Below are 7948 nucleotides of genomic sequence, written 5' to 3'. Positions count from 1 at the left end.
ATTTACAGAAGAAGTTTGAGAAATCCAAGAAAGGCTTAGAGGTGGAGTTTGAGCTGAGAACAGATGGAGCCATTTTTAAACAAGGAAGATTATGTGTTCCGAATATCAGTGAGCTTAAGAATGCTATTCTAGAAGAAGCTCACAGTTCAGCTTACGCTATGCATCCAGGTAGCACCAAGATGTACAGAACTTTAAAGAAGACTTATTGGTGGTCTGGAATGAAGCAAGAGATAGCTGAATATGTTGATAGATGTTTGATTTGTCAACAGGTTAAACCAGTAAGACAGAGGCCAGGAGGATTTCTTAATCCTTTTCCAGTGCCAGAGTGGAAACGGGAGCATATTACTATGGATTTTCTATTTGGATTACCTCGTACATCCAGTGGACATTATGGTATATGGGTAATAGTGGACAGACTCACCAAGACGACACGATTTATACCGATTAAAAGGACATCTACGTTAGACCAGCTAGCGAGATTATATGTTGATAAGATTGTGAGTCAGTATGGAGTACCAGTGTCCATAGTTTCAGATAGGGATCCGAGGTTTACTCTAAATTTTGGCCTAGTTTACAGAAAGCAATGGGAACAGGGCTAACGTTTAGTACATCATTTCATCCCCAAACAGATGGTCAGTCCGAGAGGACCATCCAAACTTTAGAGGACATGTTGAGAGCATGTGTCCTACAACTTAAAGGAAGTTGGGATACCCACTTGCCACTTATGGAGTTTGCTTATAATAATAACTATCAGTCTAGTATCGGTATGGCACCATATGAAGCCTTATACGGGAGACCATGCAGAACTCCTGTGTGCTGGAATGAAGTGTGAGAGCGGAAGTTAGTAGGTCCTGAGTTGGTTCAGATTACGACAAACAATATTAATTTGATCAGAGAAAATCTGAGGAAAGCCCAAGATCGACAAAAAAGTTATGCGGATAAGCGACGAAGAAACCTAGAATTCCAAGTTGGAGATCAAGTTTTCTTGAAATTATCTCCATGGCGAGGTGTTATTCGTTTCGGAAGAAAAGGTAAGTTAAGTCCTAGATATATTGGGCCATATCAGATAACTGAACGAGTGGGACCAGCAGCGTATAGACTTGAGTTGCCAATAGAACTTGCACGAATACATGATGTTTTTCATGTATCCATGTTAAGAAAATATATACCAGATCCATCACATGTGTTGCAAGAGCAACCCGTTGAACATAACTCAAATCTTCTTTTAATTCAACGGGTTGCTCTTGAACCACATGTGATGGATCTGGTATATATTTTCTTAACATGGATACATGAAAAATATCATGTATTCGTGCAAGTTCTATTGGCAACTCAAGTCTATACGCTGCTGGTCCCACTCGTTCCGTTATCTGATATGGCCCAATATATCTAGGACTTAACTTACCTTTTCTTCCGAAACGAATAACACCTCGCCATGGAGATAATTTCAAGAAAACTTGATCTCCAACTTGGAATTCTAGGTTTCTTCATCGCTTATCCGCATAACTTTTCTGTCGATCTTGGGCTTTCCTCAGATTTTCTCTGATCAACTTAATATTGTTTGTCGTAATCTGAACCAACTCAGGACCTACTAACTTCCGCTCTCCCACTTCATTCCAGCACACAGGAGTTCTGCATGGTCTCCCGTATAAGGCTTCATAGGGTGCCATACCGATGGCAAGTGGGTATCCCAACTTCCTTTAAGTTGTAGGACACATGCTCTCAACATGTCCTCGGTTGACAGAGAATCTCATGAGGAACATCTGAGCATTGTTCTACAGACTCTACGTGACACGATTATAAGCAAACTCCATAAGTGGTAAGTGGGTATCCCAACTTCCTTTAAGTTGTAGGACACATGCTCTCAACATGTCCTCTAAAGTTTGAATGGTCCTCTCGGACTGACCATCTGTTTGGGGATGAAATGATGTACTAAACTTTAGCCCTGTTCCCATTGCTTTCTGTAAACTAGGCCAAAATTTAGAAGTAAACCTCGGATCCCTATCTGAAACTATGGACACTGGTACTCCATACTGACTCACAATCTTATCAACATATAATCTCGCTAGCTGGTCTAACGTAGATGTCATTTTAATCGGTATAAATCATGTCATCTTGGTGAGTCTGTCTACTATTACCCATATACCATCATGTCCACTGGATGTACGAGGTAATCCAAATAGAAAATCCATAGTAATATGCTCCCATTTCCACTCTGGCACTGGCAAAGGATTAAGAAATCCTCCTGGCCTCTGTCTTACTGGTTTAACCTGTTGACAAATCAAACATCTATCAACATATTCAGCTATCTCTTACTTCATTCCAGACCACCAATAAGTCTTCTTTAAAGTTCTGTACATCTTGGTGCTACCTGGATGCATAGCGTAAGCTGAACTGTGAGCTTCTTCTAGAATAGCATTCTTAAGCTCACTAATATTCAGAACACATAATCTTCCCTGTTTAACAATGGCTCCATCTGTTCTCAGTTCAAACTCCACCTCTAAGCCTTTCTTGGATTTCTCAAACTTCTTCTGTAAATTACTGTCTTCTAACTGTCTTCTTACAATATCAGTTACTAGAGAAGACCGAACCTGAAATTGAGCTAAGAGACTTCCTGAATCCTCTGTAGTTACTACTACCTTGGAACCTCTTAGCTCATTCAACAAAGCTACTCAAATACCACACAAGGCACTCTTCGGAAGTCTTGACTTCCTACTTAATGCATCTGCTACTACGTTGGCCTTACCTGGATGATACTCTATAGTACAATCATAATCTTTAATCAGTTCTAGCCATCGCCTTTCTCTCAGATTTAGCTCTTTTTGATGAAAAATATACTTCAGACTTTTATGATCTGTGAAAATATGGCACTTTTCCCCGAACAAATAGTGTCTCCAGATTTTTAGTGCTAAAACAACTGCTGCTAGCTCAAGATCATGGGTAGGGTAATTACACTCATGCTCCTTCAACTGCCTTGAAGCATAAGCTATTACATTCCCATCTTGCATAAGCACAGAACCTAATCCTAGCCTTGAAGCATCACAATAAATCACATAGTCCTTCCCTGTTACAGGAAGTGCCAAAATAGGTGCTGTAACTAGTCTTTTCTTCAATTCCTGAAAACTTTGCTCGCATTTATCTAACCACTCAAACTTAACATTCTTCCTTGTCAAAGCGGTCAAAGGCAATGCCAATCGAGAGAAATCCTCAATAAAACGCCTATAGTATCTTGCCAAACCCAGGAAACTACGTACTTCTGTGGCACTAATTGGTCTTTCCCAATTGACAATTGCTTCTACTTTTTGTGGATCGACACTAACTCCTTTTGCTGAAACTACATGCCCCAAGAATACTACTTGTTCCAACCAGAACTCACATTTGCTGAACTTAGCGTATAACTGTTTTTCACGTAGAGTCTGTAGAACAATCCTCAGATGTTCCTCATGAGATTCTCTGTCAACCGAGTAAACTAATATATCATCAATGAACACAATCACAAACTGATCTAAAGACCGATGGAAGATCTTGTTCATAAGATCCATGAAAACCGTTGGCGCATTCGTTAAACCGAATGGCATAACTCGAAACTCATAATGCCCATACCTCGTTCTAAATGCTGTCTTAGCAATATCTGATTCTCTAACCTTCAACTGGTGGTATCCTGACCTTAAGTCAATCTTAGAGAACAACGCTGCTCCCCTTAGTTGATCAAATAAGTCATCGATGCGTGGTAAAGGATACTTGTTACGTATTGTAACCTTGTTTAACTGTCTATAGTCAATACATAATCTGAGGGTACCATCTTTCTTTTTCACAAAAAGCACTGGTGCTCCCCACGGCGAAACACTAGGCCTGATGTATCTCTTGTCAACTAGTTCTTGTAACTGCATCTTCAATTCTTTTAGCTCGCTTCGAGCCATTCTATACGGGGCCTGTGAAATAGGTGCTGTTCTTTGTAATAATTCAATGGTGAACTCAATCTCTCTATCAGGTGGCAAACCTGACAGATCATCTGGAAATACATCAAGAAACTCTTTCACCACAGGAACATCTTCTGGCTTTAGCTTTTCTCTCTGCACTACTACGATGTGTGCAAGAAACGTTGTGCAACCTTTCCTCGGTAATTTCTCAGCTTTCAAAACTGAGATTAAACTTCTACAAACGGCCTTCCTCATACCTCTAAAAACCACTTCAGCAAAGCCTGGTTTTCTGAAAACCACTTCCTTCCTATAGCAATCCATAGATGCATAGTGAGCAAATAAAGAAATCCATTCCCAAAATTACATCTAACCTCTGCAACTCTAGTGGTAGCAAGTCCACTAGCAAACTGATACCTTCTACTAAAACTTCACAATTACGTAACACCTCATTAACAAGTAAAACGTCACCAACTGGAGTGTATATAGCTAACCCCTCAGATAAAGGCTCTAACATCCTATTCAACTTAGTCAGAAATATACTAGAAACAAACGAATGTGTAGCACCTAGATCAAATAAAACATCTGCAGGTACATTACAAATAAGAGTCGTACCAGTAATAACGTCTGGTGCGTCCTCCGCTTCTTGTTGAGTCATAGTATAGACTTTTCCCTGTTTCCTCGGTCTTCCAACAACTCCTTTTTGCCTTGCACCATTAGTGCCCTCTGTTGGAACCACTGAAACTCTCGATTGCTCAACTGTCTGGGACCGAACTCCCTGATCTCTCTGAACTGTCATGTTCAACTGTGGACAATCTTTCTTGAAATGCCCTGGCTGTCCGCACTGGTAACATACACCGGCACCTACCAAACACTGACCCCAATGGTTCCTGCCACAACTCGTGCATGGTGTTCGCCTGACGGTACTAGCAATGGACTCCTGACCTGGTTGCGATCTTACTGTTGATCTAATGGGTTGACTAGGTATTATCTAGCTCTGTCTCTGAAAAACACTACCATAACTCACGTTCCTCGATGCTTGGCCTCCAGAGCGATTCTTAAAATCTTGACGGCTTGAAATATTTATCCCAGGCGTGAACCTCCGCTGCTCACGGCCTCTAAATCCACTAGCTGTTGAAGTCCCACGACTAAGCTCCACTGCCGATTTCTCTTCTGTTATACTCTGCTCCACACGAAGGGCAGTCTCCACTAACTGAGAGAAATTCGTCCACTTAGCAATGGCTGTAACTGGGGTACGTATTTCAAAATGCAACCCTCTTTCAAACCTTTGGCACCTGTCACTCTCAGAAGCTACAATAACGTCAGCATACCGTGAAAGCTCGGTATACTTCCTCTCATACTCAGCCACTGAAAGTGATCCTTGTTTCAACCCCAGAAATTCATCCCTCTTGGCTTCGCAGTATGTGCTGGGATAATACTTATCTTCGAATATGCCTCTAAAAGTCTGCCAGTCTAAAGCACGTGCATCACTGCGCCTTGCTAATATAGATTTCCACCATCCTTCAGCCTCTTTTTGCAACAAAAATGTGGCCAATCTAACCTTTCGCTCCTCAAGACAATTCATCACATCAAAACACTTTTCAAGCATATTCAACCAATTCTCTACATCAGCTGGATCTGTGGAACCTTCAAACACTGTATCCCCTAACTTCTTCAGTCGTTCAATTTCGTATGCCGTTTCTCGATCACTAGGCTCTGCTCTATCTGGCCTTCCTATTTCCTGTGTAGTTCTCGCAAACTGCTCGTTTCCTGCCCCACCTCGAACTCCTAGGGTACTAGATTCCCCTCCAGATGGACCTTGCATCCCGTCCTGATTCTGCCGGCGTCGTCTACCAGTACGTGGTGGCATGACTCCTATAATATATCAACACATTAGACATATTATAAATACTTAACTCAAATGCATGATACTAAATGTCTACTCACATATTAATAATAATTGGACTCACTTCTACCCTTACCCAGACCATACTCCACTAGTTCCCTTTAAGCTAACTTGACTTTCAATTATTTACTTTCCAGTTTCTTCTTAGAGCTAACCGCTCTACCTTAATTCCCATGGAGCAAACTGCTCTGATACCAAGTTGTCACACCCCCTCCCGGACTACCTGCTACCTTAGACCGAAAGATGGCGTGAAGCCGACGAACAACGCTTTTCTGTACCTGTATCTGTCCACTCTGCTTAAAACTTTCATGTGATGAACTTGCCAATCTAGTATATAAACTATTGTACATGCCACAAAACACAGCGGATCCTAGGCTAGTCAAACACAGCTAGTCAAACACATACATGAAGTGTACCTCAAAATTTACCGATTTCACGAGTAAACCTAAAGACACCTTAATCAAAATATAACCAACAAAATTTACACAACTACAGCTCCTAAAGCTTATACAAACTGTGGAGTATCTATAACATACAAGGGTGTATATACATCACAACACAACAGACTCTATGCCCAACTCAAAACACGTACTGGCAATCGATAATGAAGCTTCCGCAGACTAAGGCAGTCTATCAGGCACCGGGAACTCGATCTCTACCTGGAAAATGGGTAAAATATTTTGGAAAGGGTGAGCTATGAAGCTCAGTGAGTGACTCAGTTAAAACTATGAATTTAAAGATAAGAGCACGTGAAAACTTTACACATATAAATCTGTTAATACAAGTCGTAAATGTAAATGTGTAGTAGTAAGAATAGCTTCATTAAATACTCAGCATGTTCATCATTGAAATCTAGCAAGGCATATCAAGTATATCGAAGCATTTTAACTAACATGACGAATCTACGTTGTGTAGGGTACACCTAGTACAACAACGTTTACAAGCACTACGATGTAGTGGGGCCCGCCCAACACTCCCATCGTCTTTGTCGTAGTGGGGCCCGCCCAGCACTCACGACAGCATCGTTGTTACGGAGTACACTCGACGTCAACAACGGAATCTAACCAGTGTGCACATTGTAATCTCTAGCCTCAGGCTTAAGATCTCAGTCATGTAGTTAATGAAAATTTCATAAATCATCTTAAAATATTAAAACATGCTTGCTTATAAATTTTACACAAAGCTCGAACTTTACTCAGCTCTTTCGTGGAAAATTGTAGTTCTTAAAACAAAACTTCATACTAATTCATGCTTTGCTTAAAATATTGTGGTTTAAATACTTTCCAAACATTTAATATCTACGTGCTAGCATAAATTTCTTTAAGAAATATAGTCTCCAAATGTATACTTGAAAATAGTCATGAAATTCAAATACCTTTCATGGCTTCGTAAATAAACATTTGTCGCATTCAATCATAATAACAATTATGGAAAATATTTCAAAGTTGGTTTTGTCACTCACAGTCTTGGGCTAGATCCTTGGTCTATAAGCTCGGTTTAATTCTTCTCGGCCTGCCAACAACCCAACCGAGTATTAAAACTCTAAACATTCTGGTTTCCTAAAGATATACATAACATGTCGCACCAAAGATGACGCTCACGAAAACAAAGCTTAAGAAATAAAATCCTATTTCAACAATTCTCTAAAATTTCCAGATTTCTAACATAAACTTCAAAGGACTATAAATTTCTCAATACTTAACCAAAATGAGTGTTCTTTATATAAAAATCTTCATTTTGAGATCCTCTAAAACTTACCTAAAGACATATAAATCTGATTCCCCGTGCATAAACACATATAACCATTAAAACAGAACCACTTCCAGAATCGTGCGTACACGACCTCTTTAACTTGTCCCTACAATTTAACTGATTTTTAGTCGTTTTTGGTTTACAATTTCTTCATGAAAGTTGTAGTAAATTGAATAAGCTTTCCAACCATACCAAATAGAGATTCTAACGCTACCGATACACTCTGAAATACAAGAAAAACCAGAGACCTCCTGATTTCGAGTGAAAACCAACTGCCCTGTTTTCTTCATCAAAAAGCACTAAATGAATATCCGAATTTGCTCCAACGTTCTTCATAAATTTTGTTTGAAAATGAGTTAAATTTCAGTAAATG

At 40.0% G+C, this 7948-nt stretch overlaps 1 long non-coding RNA gene across 1 annotated transcript; it reads right to left on the bottom strand.

The window, feature by feature from the left end:
* Nucleotides 1-6137: 6137 nt before the first annotated feature.
* LOC127149774 (uncharacterized) lies at nucleotides 6138-7503 on the bottom strand. Its single transcript, XR_007821451.1, has 2 exons — nucleotides 7286-7503; nucleotides 6138-6482 (listed from the first exon to the last, which is right to left on the bottom strand). It is a non-coding gene; the product is annotated as an uncharacterized LOC127149774 (long non-coding RNA).
* Nucleotides 7504-7948: the final 445 nt, after the last annotated feature.

The sequence above is a fragment of the Cucumis melo genome, chromosome 6, assembly GCF_025177605.1.
Source record: "Cucumis melo cultivar AY chromosome 6, USDA_Cmelo_AY_1.0, whole genome shotgun sequence".
NCBI classification, from domain to species: domain Eukaryota; kingdom Viridiplantae; phylum Streptophyta; class Magnoliopsida; order Cucurbitales; family Cucurbitaceae; genus Cucumis; species Cucumis melo.
Note: the sequence above shows the minus strand (reverse complement) of the source record. Positions and strands in the feature narration are given on the sequence as shown.